This window comes from Marmota monax, unplaced genomic scaffold (genome assembly GCF_021218885.2).
Source record: "Marmota monax isolate L192 unplaced genomic scaffold, Marmota_monax_Labrador192_F-V1.1 WCK01_AAM20220418_F8-fsc00073, whole genome shotgun sequence".
Taxonomy (NCBI): domain Eukaryota; kingdom Metazoa; phylum Chordata; class Mammalia; order Rodentia; family Sciuridae; genus Marmota; species Marmota monax.
Genome location: NW_026692846.1, coordinates 8,504,839 through 8,521,993, shown reverse-complemented (window position 1 = coordinate 8,521,993; position 17,155 = coordinate 8,504,839). Strand labels below are relative to the sequence as shown.

The 17,155-nt window shown below is 51.9% G+C and overlaps 1 long non-coding RNA gene across 1 annotated transcript in view; it reads left to right on the top strand.

The window, feature by feature from the left end:
- The window catches only part of LOC124095859 (uncharacterized), a 50,444-nt gene extending 33,852 nt beyond the window's left edge, over window positions 1–16,592 (top strand). Inside the window, exon 3 of the long non-coding RNA XR_006852658.2 lies at window positions 13,176–16,592. This is a non-coding gene — a long non-coding RNA (uncharacterized LOC124095859). The remainder of the gene's footprint in view (window positions 1–13,175) is intronic.
- Window positions 16,593–17,155: the final 563 nt, after the last annotated feature.

Genomic DNA, 17,155 nt, shown 5'->3' with positions numbered 1-17,155 from the left:
AGGTCCTCTAACAAGCGGTGAGGCAGCAGAACCTCCTCTCGCACCTACACAGCACCCTAGAGTCCAAATTCTTTCTGCAGACCACAGCCCTCTCCTGAGCCACCCGTTGGACCTGGCCTTCTCCCTCCTCCTGCACCAGTCAGCTTCTCAGGTGGATCAGGGGGTCACCTTAGAGGATCCCAAACGGTGTTTGTAGGACTTCGTGGATTCAATTCCCCAGCTGTACCCCTTACTGGCTGTGTGACTTTAGTAACTCACTGAACTTCTCTTAGCCTCAGGTTTTTTCAACTGCAAAATGGGAAAGATGGATTTACTCCTTCATAATTGTTTGCAAGGTGGTAAAAGCCTGTGCTTACAAGAGCTCCAGCCTCAGAGAAGGTGACACTGCATTAATAAGTCTTTTCCCACCTCCACTCCGCCGTGGCGGTGCTTTGGAAATGTACAAACTGTCGCTATCTTTCCTTGAATTCCTCTCAGGTTTTGCACAGAGTAGGCAGGAGGTCTTCACCCTCAGGGTGCATCAGCATCTTGGGGCACATGTAATGTATAAATGCAGGTTCTCTTGCACACTTTTTAAGACATTAAAGCCTCAGTGGCTGGAGTCTGCATTTTACAGCTGGATCTCAGGGGTTGGCAGAAGTCTTGCTGCAGTGAGACTTGTGGTCTCCCTGGAGTTCCAGTTCCCTAGTTGGCTGGCTTGCAGCTTTGTGGTGTGGACAGAAAAGAATGAAGGGGGGGTTTCTTAAAGGAGGAGGAGACAGAAGGGAGGTACTTGGCATAGTCGGCTCTTACTCTATGGCAAAAGTTGACAAAGCTTCTGTCTCTTGTGGCCCATAAAACGACTATTGTGCTTGAATTGCAGTGCTTAAGGCGAGTTCCAGGCCACTGGCTCGGGCAGCTGTAATCCCGGTGCTGATAATCCAAGGCTGGCTGGCGCAGGCCACCCTGGCAGCTGGAAGCTCCCGCTGGGGTGGCCTCATTCCAAATGCCAGTGGTTGGTTCCTGGAGCCTGGGGAGGAGAGCTTCCTGGGGTTCCAGGGAACCTGATTCTGGAGAACTGTCTGGATCTCCTGACCAAAACCAGGCAGTTGTGCTGAGTCCCCTGCTGAGTGGGTGAGTGGCCTTCCTCTCCCCACTCCGAGGACAGTTTCCAGGGTGGGAGGGAGTGGCCCAGTGGGCACTGGGGAGGGAGGTGAGCAAGCACAGATCCCAGAGTTCCTAACCAGGGTCCAGACGCCTTCTTTTGGCTATTTTGTTGTTTGGGGGACATCGAAGCGATTACCACCAAGTCATGCCTGTGATTTAGTTCTTTGCCCCTTGAAGCTTTGTTTACAAAAAGTTTCCAGAGAAAGAGACTGAAGGAAGAGTTTGGGAGTCAGAGAGCAAAACTGTGCGTTCAGATCCAACACTTCATACTCCAAACCTCCTGCCCCTCGCGCAGACAGGGCAGCGGCCTGGCAGCGTCCAGGACTTGCAGCTCTCCCCGGGCCCCTCCTAAGTGGGAGCACACACAGGGCTGCTTTATCTCTTTCATCATATGATGAACATTCCCAGGCTCTAGGGATGAAAGCTAAACATATATGCATATCCACATGCATTCACCCAGGTGCCTGTGCACATATACAGAGATGCACATTGTACATCCCCATCATTATTCATCATACACATGGAAAACGCTTCAGTGTACATTATGTATCACCTCCTTAAACTTATGTGTGCACATATATATACATGTATACACACCTACACTACATATCTGTATTATCTACATACTTGTTCCCATCTGTCCCTCTGAGCCCTGTGTGGCTGTGAGTGACAGGTGTGCCCAGACATGGTCAGCAGTCAGCATGAGCTCCCCACCCCCTCACCGTGTTCCCAGCCCTCACTATAGAGCCTGCAAGGCAGATCCCCACCAGCACTGGCCTCCTGGCCTCCAGCCTCTGCCCATTGAGCCTGCATGTCCTGCTTTGCCTGCTGCCACTCACCTAGCCACACTGTTGGTGGGACAAGTGCCTGTACAGTTGCTCCTGCCAGTGGGGAGGCCCAGAACTGGTGAGGCTCTGAGCCACCAGCAGAACAAATTCAGGCCTGTTCTCGCGAAATTCATAGAGGGAGAGTCAGCCTAGTCCCAGTCTGTATGCACCTGTCTGTCCCACCTCAGGCCCACAGCCACTCCTAGGTCAAGCCTTCTATAGCCCCTGCCCACAGTGGGTCCTAATGCAGGCTGCATCTGCCCTCATGTCCCCAAATACATGCAAGACACAGGTCTCCACACAGGAGCTCTGTGTTCAGCTCTGCATTTGATATCTGATTCCACCAAAATCCAGTATGGAAATAACCTTTTGCAGATGAAAAGGAAGATCAGAAACAAAGAATGGAAGGTGCCTGGTGAGTCAGAGGCAGGGGACAAGGGCTGCTATCCACTCTTGAGGAATGAGAGAGGTGGACAAGCTCTCCTGCTGTACCCCAGCTGAGCAGAGGGCTCTGGGGTCCCCTCCAATGGTCTGTCTGGCTCAGAGTCTACAGTCTTTTCTCTGAGTTGCCTCTTGATGTGCTGGCAGGGCTGGGGCCACATGGCTCCTGTGGTTCCAGGCCAGCATGCCCTGTATGGTGCCTTGTCTTCTGAGTCCAAACCAGAGCCTGCAGCATCCAGTAGCCGCCAAAGGGGTTTGTGTTGGAGGCCAGGATGCCACAAGAGTGAGGGCACTGATGCCAGCCAATGGACAGGATGGAGCTGGTCACCTGGACAGCACTCCCCTCCTTGGGGTAGGGCTTCTCAGCCCTGACCTGTCCACAGCTGGGGTGAAGACACGGGGTCTCTAGATCTGCAGAAGACATGAGGAGTCACACACTGGGGATTAGATATCAGATTCCCAAGAGTCAGCAGCTAATGTGAAGAGAGGGTGTGTGTGTGTGTGTGCGCGCGCACGCGCGCGCCTGCAAACTATACTAACTCCATAAAATGCAGATGTTTGCAGAATCATGCTGGAAAGCTACCACTTTGCTTTCTCTGCTGTTAACTATTTTAAAATTTGATGAGAGCATTTTGTTGTGGTAATTAACAGAGGTAATTTGTGTGTGTTTGTTTTGTAGATGAAGTTTACAAACCTGTCTCTGCTACCCCAGGACTCCTATGACGGCTCTGGGTCTCCATCAGGGAAGCCAAGGCTGAGGCAGCTGAGAAGCATGAGCACTGGGCTCAGTGGGGACAGGGGTCTGGCTGTGGCTAAAGCCCTCTGGCTGCACCTTGCCTCTTAAGTGAGCCCCTGGGAGAAGCAACACAGGATGGCATTGGGCTTGTGCCACAGTCGGAAGGAAAACTGTGTCTGTCAAGAGCCTAGGGCAGTACCTGGACAAGGGGGTTCCATAAAGGGTAGCCACAGGACCAGTTGCATGATTTGTGGGTCCCAGGGCAAAAGGAGAATAGGAGTTCAAAATGAGTTTCAATTCAGGGACAATACTAAACAGAGCCTTGAGGCCTTCGAAGCACAGGGTCCTGTGTCACTACACAAGCTGTACACCTTGGGCAGGTGTCACTAGCAAGCACAGCCAACTTCATTGAACAATTTACTGTATGCTGGGCAGTACCTGAAGTGATTCTCAAGTTTTTATATTCTGTTCACTATAGCCTTATAAAGTAATGTATCTACAATTCCATTTTATAGGTAAGGAAAATGAGGTTCAAAGAGGTTAAGTCACTGTTCAACATCACAGCTGGAGAGTGGCAGAGCCAGATTCAACCAGGCAGCCTGACCCCAAAGCCCACATTAACAGCCACTAGGATAGCTCTGCTTCTGTGGTTGGCATTATCATCATCATTGTCCTTTTCTGAACTTGAACTAGATGTTTTTCTGGTCTGAAGGGTAGAATATCTCATGACCCCTGAGACCGGGCACAGAGACTAGTTCCAGGAGTTCTATTCTCAAAGCCAGAGCAGCTCTGGCACAGGGGGCAGGAGAAGCCTTTCCAGGTATGCGGCCTGTGCAGGTGGTGGTGATGGGGGATGGTGCTGGGACCCAGAGATCAGGGGAAGAGTTCAAATGAGGCCACTGCCATTGTCCAAGCTGAGAGAGGCCTCAGACAGAGGCACAGGGCTTTATTCTTTGATGCAAACTCCAGATCAGGGCTAATCAACTGCAGGTGAGCACTCACGTTACATGGCTCACGGCTGACACAGCACTTTCAGGCAGGGCTGGATGACAGGTCCTGTCTTCCCACTGTCCTGCGGTTTCCAGCCAGCAGGGCCACCCTGCAGATGTGAGGCTGCCCCACACTCTCTCAAGACCAATCAGGTGTCTGCCTCCAACTAGGGAGAGTGCTTTTCTTGGTGCTTCTCTTCATGGCTCAGAGACGTGACCAGTGGCTGTGTGGTCTGATCTTTCTCCAATAACCTCACGAATTCAAGATTTTAAGCTGCAACTGAAAGTGGAAATGTTGGAAACAAAGAAAACCATCCACTCCACTTTTAGTGGCTGGATTCCCTCAGAGCCCTGGTTTAATTTCTTGCTCATGAAATAAAATGACAGGGACAATGACGGTGATGATGATCATGTCAGCTGACATGTAGTGAACCCCATGGCGTCCCTGGCACTTGCAAAGGTTTCTCATGCACACATGCTCCTTGACACAGGTGTGATTCTGCCAGCCAAGCCATTTGTGGTCCTTTCAGGTCACAGGATGATGTCACAGCTCAGGCGATTTACATGCAATTAACCCCCTTGATTGACCGTTGACGGTTGGGTAATACGCCCGCGGCGTCAATGAGAGGAACTTTTTCAGTTCTCTGCTCAGGTTGAGCTCCTCATTCTGAGAGCAGTGGAGAGTGGCAGGAAGAGGAGAGGAGCTGACCAGCTGCTGGCTCGTGACCCTGGCCACACATCTGCTGCCCCAGCTGCTATGGAGGTCCAGCCGCACAGGGTCCTCCTCTGGCCTCCTTTGTTTAGGTGCTCTGTGCTCTGTCCCTTCCAGGGTTTCACGACCACCTTTCTCTTCTCTTTGCCTGTGTGAATGTCCCTTCACCCTTCCCACCCTCAACGTGGTGGTGTCACCCTCTCTGGGAAGCCCCTGGGCTGGGGTCCTCTGTCACACAGGTGGAAGCCGTGGTGGGACATTGGTTTTGAATCTCATGTGGCAATGCTTCTGCTGCTCCTGGTGGGGACAGGGTGTGCCTCTCTGGTCCTGTTATTGTTTACCACTGCTGCGTTCCTACCACTGAACATGACACGGGTTCAGTAAACGCTTGTTGAAGAAGTGAACGAGCAGGCGGGTGTGTTAGGGCACAGGTGTGTGTGGGTTCTGTGGAGGATTCCTCTGAGCTGGTCCCTTACCCATACCTGGGCTAAGGGAGGGACTCTGGGAGTAGGAATCAGCATGTCACCTGCCTTGAGGGTGGAGGCAGCACACCCAGCCTTGCACGGACTGGATTTGAGCTGGGAAAGGGAGAGAGCAGAGCTCTGGTGCTAGACCTCCCCAGAGGACCCTGGGCAGGTCTGGGCACAAGGCTCAGGCCTCCCACTGACCCAGTGTTTCCCCCTGCTCAGGAAGCTCTGGGCCCCCGACTCCAGACTGGGGGTTGGGATCACTCTCTGTGAGCTCCAGATGGTGAACATTTTAGACTTTGCTGGCCTTGTGGTCTGTGTGGCAACTGTTCAACTCTACCACACACAGTGTATAGGCAAGTGAGCCGGCTGTGTTCCAACAAAACTCTATGACATTGAGGTCTGAATTTCACATCATCTTCATGTTTCACACAATAGTTTTCTTTTTTAGGTTCATTCCCAGTCATTTAGGTTGTAAAAACCATTCTTAGCTCACAGGTTGAACAGCCCAGATGGACGGCTGGACGTGGCCCGCAGGCCATGACTTGCCAAGCTCTGGTCAATACCTTTGCTGTCCACCCTGGGTACGGCCTCTGCCTTGGCAGGGGGTGCTTCTGCAGAGCTGGGTCTAGGTTCTGATCTGCTGATCATTTCTTGTGTGACCTGGGGAGTGTTTTCACTTGAACTTCCCCAGAAAAAGTGTGCAACACTATGGGAATCCAGCCTTTCCCTTACACACTACCCCAGAGCAAAATGAGCGTTTCACATCCCCGTGAAGGGTGTGAGGTGGAGGGGGGACGTGGGTAGGGTTATCACATGTAGCACATAGGTGACCATCACAAGTTCCCAGACGAAAACAAAGGAACCAACCAACCTATTTCTTCTCTTATAACCTTATTCTCATAAATGATCCCAGCGTGTACCCCGCTGGGAGTCCGTGTGCCGGGCTCCACGTGTCTCTGTCTCCCACACACAAATCGATCATGGCGATCTGTGCATCCCTCCTAGAAGGACCGGGAATCCTGCAGCCTTCCTTACATTTGTACCCCACTTGCTCCTCAGCACATTAAGGTGCCTCACCTGGGCCAAACTTGACCTCAAATTTTTGTCCGTCTACTTGTCCAAACTCATATCCCGATTTTCTGGTCCTCCTATTTTTGTTTGTTTTTATGATGCTTTCCCAAAAGGAGAATCTGATCATGTTACTCTCACCTTGTAGAAATTCTTTAGTGGCTTGGTATAATGATAAAATTGTGCGGGTGGATGGTGATGACGGTTGTCCCAAAATGCAAGTGTACCTAGAGGCACTGAATCATGGACTCAAATAAGAAATTTCATGTCTTTCTGATTTTATTATGATAAAAAATTATGTAATAGTCCCTGCTGATCACAAAACATCTTTGAAAGATGACATGGACCTCCCAGGGCCTTACAAAACCTTTACTGTGAACACACTGAGCTCACCTTCCCGTTTGTACCTCTTTGTCTCCCCACAATCCACTCCGTCTGCCTGATTCTGTTTTATTCCCTCTTTGTCTCGCTTCCTGAAATCTACTCCAACTTCAAGACCCAGATCAGGAGGAGCCCTGCCATCTCCTCCACCAGCCATTTGTCACTGACCTTGCTTCTTTCTCACCAGAGAACGAAGTGGTTTAATTGTAGTAAGTTCTAGAAGAGGACAATGGACACGTACAAGTTGTCCACCAGATGACCGCCCAAGAGAGCCACATAAAGGAACACTGTGTGTCCACTACAGGGTCCAGGCACAAGCTGACCATGGCCCCGAGCACTCTGCCTGTCTCCTGGACATCTTTGTGTCCCTCTCCCTTCAGAACTGACTCCTGCTGTGTTTTTTGCTTTCTCGGTCTTTTTTTCTTCTTTACGGTTTAACCCGGCTCCTGTGCGGCCCTGAACAATGAACCACGTGCCTGCGCGTGCTTCTGCCCTGGTGTGAGCAGAATCACACTGCAAGCTCTCTGTGGCCTGTTTAGGTCCCCTCAAAGTGACATTCAGGAGACCCATCCACGCTGTCTGTGTTGGTGTGATTCTCTCGTCTTCGCTGCTATCTACGGTCCCCGTTGGATAGCACGTTTGCAGGTGGTGGGAATTTTGATTAATTCCAAATTTTCTTTTAAAAATCATGCTGACATGGCCATCTCTCTACAGGTCTTGGGGCAAACACAGATTCTTCAGGGGGTATCCTCACAAGTAGAAGTGCTGTCACAGATTCTATTTAGCAGAGTCAATGGGGGTCTGCCCGGATACGAGCACACTCCTACTGCATCCTGGCTCAGGAGGGGTTCTCCACTTCTGTGAATCATCTGAACCTCAGACTTTAATTTTTAATCTGCTGGATGTAAATCACACCTCACTGCCGTCTTCCCTTATTGGGTTGAGATGGGTTCTCGCTGCTGTGTCCAGCTGGTCCTTCTCCTGAGCTCAGGAGATCCCCCTGCCTTGGCTGCAGAGCTGGGGGGACAGGTGCACACCCCCACGCCCGGTTTGCAGCTTTACTTTGCATTTCCTTATGGATAAAAAGGGAGGGGAGGGAGGGGAGTGGAGGGGCGTGGGGATGGCAATGAGTGGGACCTTTTCACCCTATATGCCTGTATGATGTTTATGCTACCCGTGAGACTCCAAGGCATGTCCAGCCAGAGGGAGGAGAAGGTGTGCTTCGCTTGTGTACAATGTGTCAAAACGCCGTCTACTGTCAGGTATAACTAATTAGAACAAACTGAAAAATAAAGTGTAAATAAAGAAAAAAAAAAAGAAAGAGCTTCTTGGCATATTGATTGGTAATTTTCTCTTCTATTAAGTAAAATATGTTTTTCTTATTCTTCTATTGAATTTTGGTTTTATTCTTACTGATTTGCAGTTCTTCATACATTTTGGAAATTACCTGTCCATTTTATGTCACAAATAGTTCCCTCTAGCTTTGACTTATCTGTACACCCCCTGAAGTTTCTTTTGATAAATTGAAGCTCTTAAAATTTCATGTGGACAATTTTGTCTATTTTTTCCTTTATCGTATGTGCTTTTGGGGTCTTTAATCAATCCATTCCTAGCCTGAGGCCATTAAGCTCTCTCTGTGTCATCTTCTAAAGGTTCTACAGTTTTACCTCTAACCTCCAGGTCTCCACGCCTCTGGGTCTTGGCTTTTGTGTCTAACGTGGTGACGGGCCCAGCTAAGACCACCCTGATGGGATAGTGACCCAGCGTCACGTGCTGAGTGATCCGTTCCCCTCTGTCTGTGCAGGTCGTGTTGATGGGGCTCCGTCCCTGGGCTTCCTGTCCACCTGGCATCTGTCCCTGTGCCCACAGGGCACTGTCTTCATGCCTGCCGCTGGTGACAGGTCCCGGTAAGGATCTGGCAGGTTAGATGGCCGTCCTTCCTCCAGGATATCTGGGCTCCCTTCTCTGCCTTTTCACCAATGTTTTATAATCAGCTTGTTAAATTCCACCAAAAATGTCATGATTTGAATCATCTCATCCTTAACCATTGCCCTCCATGCATTTTAGATGACCTGAGTTTGTGGACACTTACGTGCTCACGTGTCTCACCCTTGAGACTTTTCACTGCACCTAACAGAAACCAAGCCTCCTGAAGGGACGGATGGACCATCCCTGTGCTCCATTCAGCTGAGGGTCAGGCTTACACAAATCCCCGATCTCCGGTGCAATTAAACCAAGAGAGAAGGAGGAGAAGGGAAGGCCTACCTGGGGTGGCCAAGAGTGATGGCCAGGGAGGAAGGGACGGAGGCCATTTGGAGCCTCATCAAATGTCAAGTGTCCCAAGGGTTTTCACAGCAGGATGCGATTCACACCGTCACTCGTCTCCTCGCACACATGGCCTGGGGAGAGCAGGGGATGAGCGCTGTCCAGAGCCGGCCTCACTGAGTTGGAGCCAAGATAGTCCACAGACGCAGGTGCCTCTGAGGCGGCTCAGGACAGGCCCATGTTGTGGCTTTACATGCACAAAGGAGAGTGACTGCTTTCAGGAAGGGGTGCTTGCTTCACCTGGGACAGCTTGGGAGAAAGTGCTAGGAGCGTGCACATGCGCGCACACACGCACACACACACACACACACTCTTTAATAAGACCAGGGGAGAACTCCCTTTTTCTTTTCCCTTGTTTAAACTCACTCAGGGTAATTTGAGAAACGAACATAACCTGGCAAGCCAAGGCCTTCAGGGAGTAGCAACAGGGAAAGGAATTGAAGCCCAGGAACACAGCGTCCAGCTTGGGCTGCAGGCCTAGAGCTCAATGCAAAACCAGGCTCTCAAGTCCTGCTTGTCAGACGGCAGGTGGAGGCTCACCTCTGGGGGAGGCAGAGTTCTCCTCCCCAGTGGGAGACGGACATAACCAGGCTCATCTCCTGGGGAGGCGTGTGCCTGGTGTGCTGAGCTCTCGGCAATTCCTCCCGGCCAACAGCACATCCTGGACGTTCTAGATCACGCCGTCCTTCATTCCACGAGCATTTGCTGAGCAGCACTGTGTGCTGGACCCTGGAGCAGGACTGGATGCACAGCGACTAAACTCCAAAATCCCTCCCTCAGTGAGCAGGTCCAGGGGCAGGGGGCAGACGCTCCATGAATCATATGACGAAAAGAACTATGGGGGAAATAAAGCTGGCTAAGGAGACTTTGCTCGCAGGAGTGGGAGGATGCTGGGAATATTGTGTGTGAAGGGGAAGGCCTCTCTGACAAGGTAATGTTGAGCTTCCACACCAAGGTAAGGGGTGTGCTCTATGTCTGCCTGCAGAAATCCTTCTGGACTGGGAGAGCAGTGAGGGCAAAGGCCCTGAGGTAGGAGACCATGATAAGTTGGCAGGTGGCCTGCAAGGGTGGCCTGCACTCTGGTGGGGTTCCTCTGTGCCAAGGTGTGCAGAGCCTTAATCCACGTCTGCAAGTATAAAGACAGCAGACAGAACGCTAGCTGAGCAGGGCTCAAAAAGATGCCTTTGGCATTAGATGTGTATTCTTCAATGAAAATGAACTTGACAAACTGCAAAGGGTGTTGAGCATTTTCTGAGCTCTCTGTGCAGCAAGCCGTGGAGTCAGCTTCCCCAGGAGAAGCCCTGACCTGGACTCCACCATGCAGGGCACTTACCAGGGGACAATGCTGAAATCAGAAGTGGCAGGAAGCAGAGGTGGGCAGAGGGAGCTGTGGAGCTGTGACGACTCCCCACCACAGCCGCAGCCGGCCCCCAGCGAGCTGGAGACAGTGTGGTCCTGCCCCTGGGATGGAGCCCCTGCCGTGGGGGCGCAGCTTGCTTCAGCCAAGGCCAAGCCTCCAAGGTACACACAGGAGCCTGCCTGGGCAGGGGGCGGGACCTGGAGTCCAAGAGCAATCTGAGCTGCTCTTCACAGCAGAGGCCACAGCCAGGCCTGGCCAAGTCTGGCGCAGCCTGGGCTCATTTCTTCCTGCAGGCCCTGCGGCAGCTCCTCGGGGCCCCTCTTCCTGGCGAAGTTGAGAAGTGGACCTGGTGGGCAGTGCTGTGGCCAACACCACAGCTGTCCTGGACTTCAAATGAGAGTCCTGCTTTCCCTCCTCCATCCTGTGTCCTCGGTTCCCTCCACCCTCAGCCGGAGCTTGCTGGTCTCCTGCTGGGATGACCAAGATCTTGGACTCAGAGGAGTCCTTGGCCCATTTCGGGTTGAGGTTGCTGCACTTGGTCTGTTCACAGCCAAGAGAAGAAAAGGAGCCCTGTGAGATGCCCGAGCGGATCAGACCCTGGGTCGCCATGTCAAGGTCCCTGAGCTCCCCGTCTGGCTGGTCCTTGGCCCAGGGAGCCCTTGTGCATAGCTCACTGTGACTCCTGTTGTATTCCCTTGGGGTCTTCTCCCTGTGGGGAACAAGACCACCACCTGCAGAGCACAGGATGAGGGGGTGAAAGGAGCCAATGGGAACAGTGGCCGGCAAGGCCCGTCCTCCCGGTCCTCGATTTCTGGACCCCTGTGTTCCTATGAAGGGCTTTGAGCTAAACATCCTGCTTGCGGGAGCAGGGCGCTCCACCCTGTGTCGCGTTTCCGGAAGGCATCTCTGGGCCTTCTCGTGGACTCTCTCCTGTGATCTCAGCGTGGCAGAACTGATGGCACAGAACTTGTGGCTGCAGGCCCTCCATGGTGGGCTCCCTCCTGCACCTTCTGTGCTGTAGAGTGGTGTCTTTTGTTTTGATGCAATGTTATATGGACTTTTATGCTGATGAATAGAACATTCTGGAATCTCCAGGAGAGTGACGCCGAGGAGGCAAAGGCACACCTGGAGCATGTGCCAATTCCTAAAATTAACCACTCTGCTTTTTGGAGCAGAAAGGTCCCAGGTCATCATCTGGCCACAGGTGGTCAGTTGGTGTCCTCCAGGGAGACGGCCACATCAGGGGTCATCTTTGGATGTCTTTCTGGCTGGGCCTTCTGCAATTAGCCATGGCAGGGCGTCCATTTCTGCCTCCGTGGCTCCTGCATTAACATCTGTGCTGGTACAGGATGGCCAGACTGGGACTGGCTGGCGTCAAATGAACATGAGTTTGTGGGAGCAAAAGGAGGTCACCCTTGGGGTCCCTCCGCATGTCTGGGGTGCCCCTCCGCCTTGCCTGCCGCTCCAGGTCTCCTCCCCGCTGCTGCACGGGGAGCACCACGCTCCACCTGCATCTCCCTCTTGGCCCTCGGCTCCCTCAGGATGAAGGGCCTCTGCAGACGAGGAAGCTGTGGCACACACACAGGACGAGTCAGAGTCGGGCTGCGATTGGGGTCCAGGCCAACTCCCAGCATGCACTTAACCAGCACGCGAGTCACGCGTGGCAAGGGAGGCTAGCGGGACCCAGGGCCTCCCCACACTGACGGCGACAGGAAAAGGGGCAAGGCTCTGAGCCCAGCAGGAGGGTCCCGGGGAGGTGAGGTCTGAGGACCTTGTCCTCATGCACATCAAAGAGGTCTGGGGTCCTTCCGTCGGTGGCACCCAGTGGGGACACCAGGAATGGGGCCAGTGAGGGACAGGCAGGGACAAGGAAACTCACCATCTTGAGGAGTCTGCTCCTCCTCCTTCTTTTCCCTCCTACGTCTTCCTCCATCTCTTCTCCAAAGAGTGGGGCATCCCCTGTGCCTCAGGAACTGAGGAAGAGGGTCCACCACGGCCCCTTCATCTTCTGCCACCGCCCTGCCTCCTCAAGGCCCAGCCACACTGGCCCTCTCTCTGCATCCAGGACACAGCACACTTTCCTCCAATAGCTATTTCCCTGGTATTTCCTGCCTGAAAGGCTTCTGCTCAGATGTCACCTCTTCAGAGAAGTCTCTGCATCTGTTAGAAGCCACATTCTGCTCCTTACAGAAGCCCAACTGCCCCCTTGGTAGATGCACAAAAGGTTAATTCACTCACTGAAAGGACATCTAGAAAAGACAGCACAGGTGTGGAAAAGATGCTAATTGAGGTCATTAGGGACCCGGGCTTGCTCTCTCAATGTTTTCTCTATCAATATTTGAAGATTATTTTCATCCTAAATTCATGAAAGGTTGCTGTGGCTCCATCCATCATACATACATTCCAGGCAGATAGAAAATAAGAAGAGTCTAAAAAGCATCCACCCTCTAGCTGTCTGCTTTTCCTCTTAGGGAGCTTTCTAGGAAGTTTGGCTCTTAAATATTACACTTACAACAGTCTCCTCAGCTGCAGGAGAAGCTGGAAACAGGACTCTACTGGGAATATCACTGGAGAGAATAAAACCAGGGTTCTGATACAAGAGTGAATAGTGGATGGTTGGGTAAGCAGCCTGCGATCTCCGCCATGCCCTCTGCCACCCTGCCACCACTGCTCCTCCCCTTGCGGCTTTGTCCTGCTCACCTATGTATTTTTTTTTCCAGTAGGAAACATTACTGTCGGAGGTTGTCACTGTGCTGCCTCCTCTGCCAGGCTGCAAGCTCCCCGAGGCTGAGACTCTCCTGCTTGATCCTGCTGCACCTGTAGACCTATAGACCTCAGAACAGAGTGGTCCTCCTGGGAAAGGAGATGCACGGCCTCACTCACTTCTCTACTTATGTACCCTGCAGTTACGCTTCAGGCTTCTTCTGACCGTCAGACACTATCTTAAACTCTGGGACAGGAGAGTGGAATAAGACGTGGCCTTCCTAGGGACAGTGACATGTGAACCGAGAAAATAAATCTAACAGGAAAAAGCCCGAGCAAGGTCATGCACAGGAGCACTGGGAGCCCAGGAGGTGAACTGTCACCTGCCTGGAGAGGGGTCTTCATAGCTGGGCATGGGGTGTCCACCAGGCTCCTAGCTCGGGCTCCTGCTGTCCGAAAGGGTCAGGAAAATGGCTCAAATGGGGGAAATTGTGGTTCAAACAATGGAGCCTGGAGAGGTCCGTTTGCCTTCTTCCATGGGAATGTCGCCATCCCGCCCGTGACCCTGTGGGCTTCGGGATGCTGAAGGGAGAGTGGAGACTCTCGGGGTTCCTGGAGGAGACGGTGTCTGGGAGGGAGGCGGCAGTGTGACAGAGGCCAGAGAAGGCACTCAGCAAAAGGCTATCTCAAAAGCCACTGTGGGCTTTTAAGTAAATTCTCGATTACAGTTACTCTAATGGGCTTAATAAGTCTGCAATTTGGAGCCAGGATGTTCTGGGTCAGTTGTCCTGGGGCTCAGAGAAAGACTCCCTTTCTTTCTGCCTTTAAGAGCAGTAATAAGAACAGGGCCCCTGCTCCCGTGAATTCTGTCGGTCCTCACTCCGTGGGTTGGGACCTCTTGCCCAACCAGACATGGCCGCCTCCCCTGGAGTCCACTAGTGGGGGCAGCAAATGGGAGCAGCAGAGGACATTCCAGTGGGGGTGAGTGTCCAGGCAGCTGCTGCCGAGCAGATCTGGAGTCAAACCCTGCTTCTGGGCCATGGTAACCAGGAGACCTTGCGCAGGCCAGTCCCCTCTCTGTGCCTAGGTTTCCTCATCTGTAAAATGGGGTGAAAGCCACACCCTCCTCTCAGTGTCGGAGGAATGAATAGTCCCAGTGGATACAAGCCCCTGTTGGCCACAGAGTGGATGTTTTTTCCCATGATGGTCAAACTCTCCCCTTTGGTTTAACTTTGCAGGTGGGGAAGAGGGTGAGCTAGTTGTGCTGCATCCCTTAGTAACAGAATTGCTGACACAGCGAGAGGACAAGATGTGGCCAAAGGAACACCTTGGATTGGAGTCAGAAAGACCTGCCTTGCGTCACCTGTGGGACTGAGGCTCTGAGCCTTGGGGCTCTTCTGCTGCCGGGGGTGACAGTCTTCACAGCAGACATTCTCTCTGCTCAAAGGGTGACTGACTGACTGACGTCATCAGAGGAGGTTGCTTGTGTACCCCCCTCACCTGGCCCTGGTGCCGTTCTCTGTCCCCCTCACCCTGCCTGTTGTACCATGTGACAAACAGACTTCCCTGTCTGTTTACTGTCTGTCTCCTCCAGTTACAATGCCAGCTCTTGGGAGCAGAGGATCTCTGCCTTGCTCACTGCTGCACCTCCATATCCTAGAAGGGCCCTGGCACAGATGGGGTATATAATACGTATTTGTTGAATAGCTGCGGAATGAAACTGTCTTAAATTCTCGGATTATTCGTGAGACTAGAAATAGCCACCTCTGGGGTTATTGAGGGGCTAGTTTACGTCAAATGCAGGAGGATGTCAGTAAATGGCCATGATGATAATGACGGTGATCAGACTGTGTCTGCATACCTTCCCGCCTGGCCCTGCTTCTGAGAGCCGGGGTCAAAGGAAGAGGATTTGGATCATCATTCCTCAGATCTGGCAGCAGATCAGTGTCTCCTGAGGAGCTTAGGAAAAAACATCTGTCCAGGCCTTGCTGTGGTCATTCCGACCCAGATCTCTGGATGGAGCTCAGGAATCTGTGTATTTTAAGTCTGGAGTGGCCAGGGCATTTCCCTTGCTGGAGTTAGAAAGGACACAAGGCCAGAGGGAGTTGTCAGGATGGTTGTGTTCCAAGGAGGATCCTGAGAAGGAATTCCTACCTGCTGAAGGTGACACAGGACATGGAAAACTCACTGTCACCAGGGAGAAAAAGAAAGCAAGAACTACTGACCAGTGAGAGCTTACTGGCTAGGAGGGCCACCTCCGTCAGACAGAATACGTAACCCAGCCACACACAGAGCCGGTCAGGCGTGTTTCTGGGAGTGAAGATGAGGAACACAATGTGCTATTTACGTTTCTGCTTTTAAACCTGACACCCTGGTAGCAGGTAGGAAGTGAGTGTTTGCAAACCCTTTGCATTGCTGAGTGTTTAATCTTTTAATTATTACTCTCGGTGTTTTTACAGTGTCATGGTAATAGGCAAACTCATGGCCTCTTTCTAAAACTTTATTTCATGCATAGAGTGTTTACACAACTGTGAATCCCCCACAGGGCAAAATACTGGGGCCAAAAGTTAAACCCAGAGGGTAAACAAACTGAAATCATTCTGTGTTTACAGTAAAGTAAGTGTATACGAAAGCAAGTGAGCTGATATTTTCTTAGTAATTATCCAGATCTGTGCTGCCCAATATCATTGCCATTAGTCACGTGTGGCTATTTAAATTTAATTAAAATTGAATTAAAAATTTAGTTCCTCAGTCGGCGAGCCACATTTCAAGGGCTCCCTAGCCGCATGGGGCTGGGGACTACAGCCTTGACGACAGAAATACCGAACATTTCCATCATCACAGACGCTTGTATTGAACAGGGCTGGTGGGAATTCTCCAGAAGAGCGTGGTTTAAGCAAACCACGGCTGGCGTATGGAAATCGGCAACCTGTGATCAGAAAAGACACAGAAGGTGTGCTGTTGAGAAATGCGAGTCTCAACACAATCTTCTGTAGCTTTTGAAAACATCTTAGCTATTTAAAAGGGAACTGTCAACTGTGGATACGAGAAAATGGTCTCTGCATCGAGTGGACAATAAAAGTGGCAGGATGTTTGGAGGCTCTACCCAAGAGGGGCTTTGCTTGCACAGGGAGCAGAAGGCCAGCCTTTCACCTCCCCTACCTCCTGAGTGAGGATGGCCCTGCGGAGAGCAGCGTGGGCAGCAGGTGGGTCTAGCTTGGCACCTGCTTGCTCTTCCCGATGAGAGGAAATCATATTGGTTGGTCACCTCTCCTTCCTTATCCAGGACAAGCTGGGGTCCTCAAAGGGATGAGGTGTGCTGCCCACTGTCTTGGAACCTGGCCTATGTCTGAATGAAGTGAGCTTGAGTTGTCTCAGCAATAAAACGTGTCCATCTGTCGGAGAGTCCGAAGCCTGAACAGATGGAGGACAGAGCAAGCCCCACCTTCTTCCTGTCCGCATGGGATCAGTGGTTTACTTAGATGGGTGCCCACGGGCTGTGCCACTCTGTTGTCCTAAGTGCCACTCTGTTCCACAGTTAATGAACTGCCCGTGTCACTAATTCCATGACCAGGGTTTGTGTGGATTTATTCATCTGTAAGTTGTGATGGTCACTATCTATGCAGAAGTTTGTTCCAAAGAGCAAATAAAACGAAACGCAGCTGGGACCAGTGGCCCGGCCTGCCCCAGAGCAGGAGGTCCCCAAGTGCTGCTGCTTCTCTGGACTCACCAGGCTGCCTTGGGAGCCAGGCCTTTCAGACCCTGGGCTCTTTCAGTTTTATTCTATTTTTATTATTGCTGTTAGGTTTGTGGATCAAGTTCAGCCACAAACGCACCTCCCATCTCCCCAAGAGCTCTGATTTACCCATGGGCCCCTTCTGTTCTCCAAAGTATACGGGCTGAAAGGTCAGTTCCGTCACAGAAGGGCCACAGCTGGCTAGGAGTGCCTGGGTACCCTGGGCAAGTCCCTGGGTGAGAATGGAATGCCTGAAGGGGC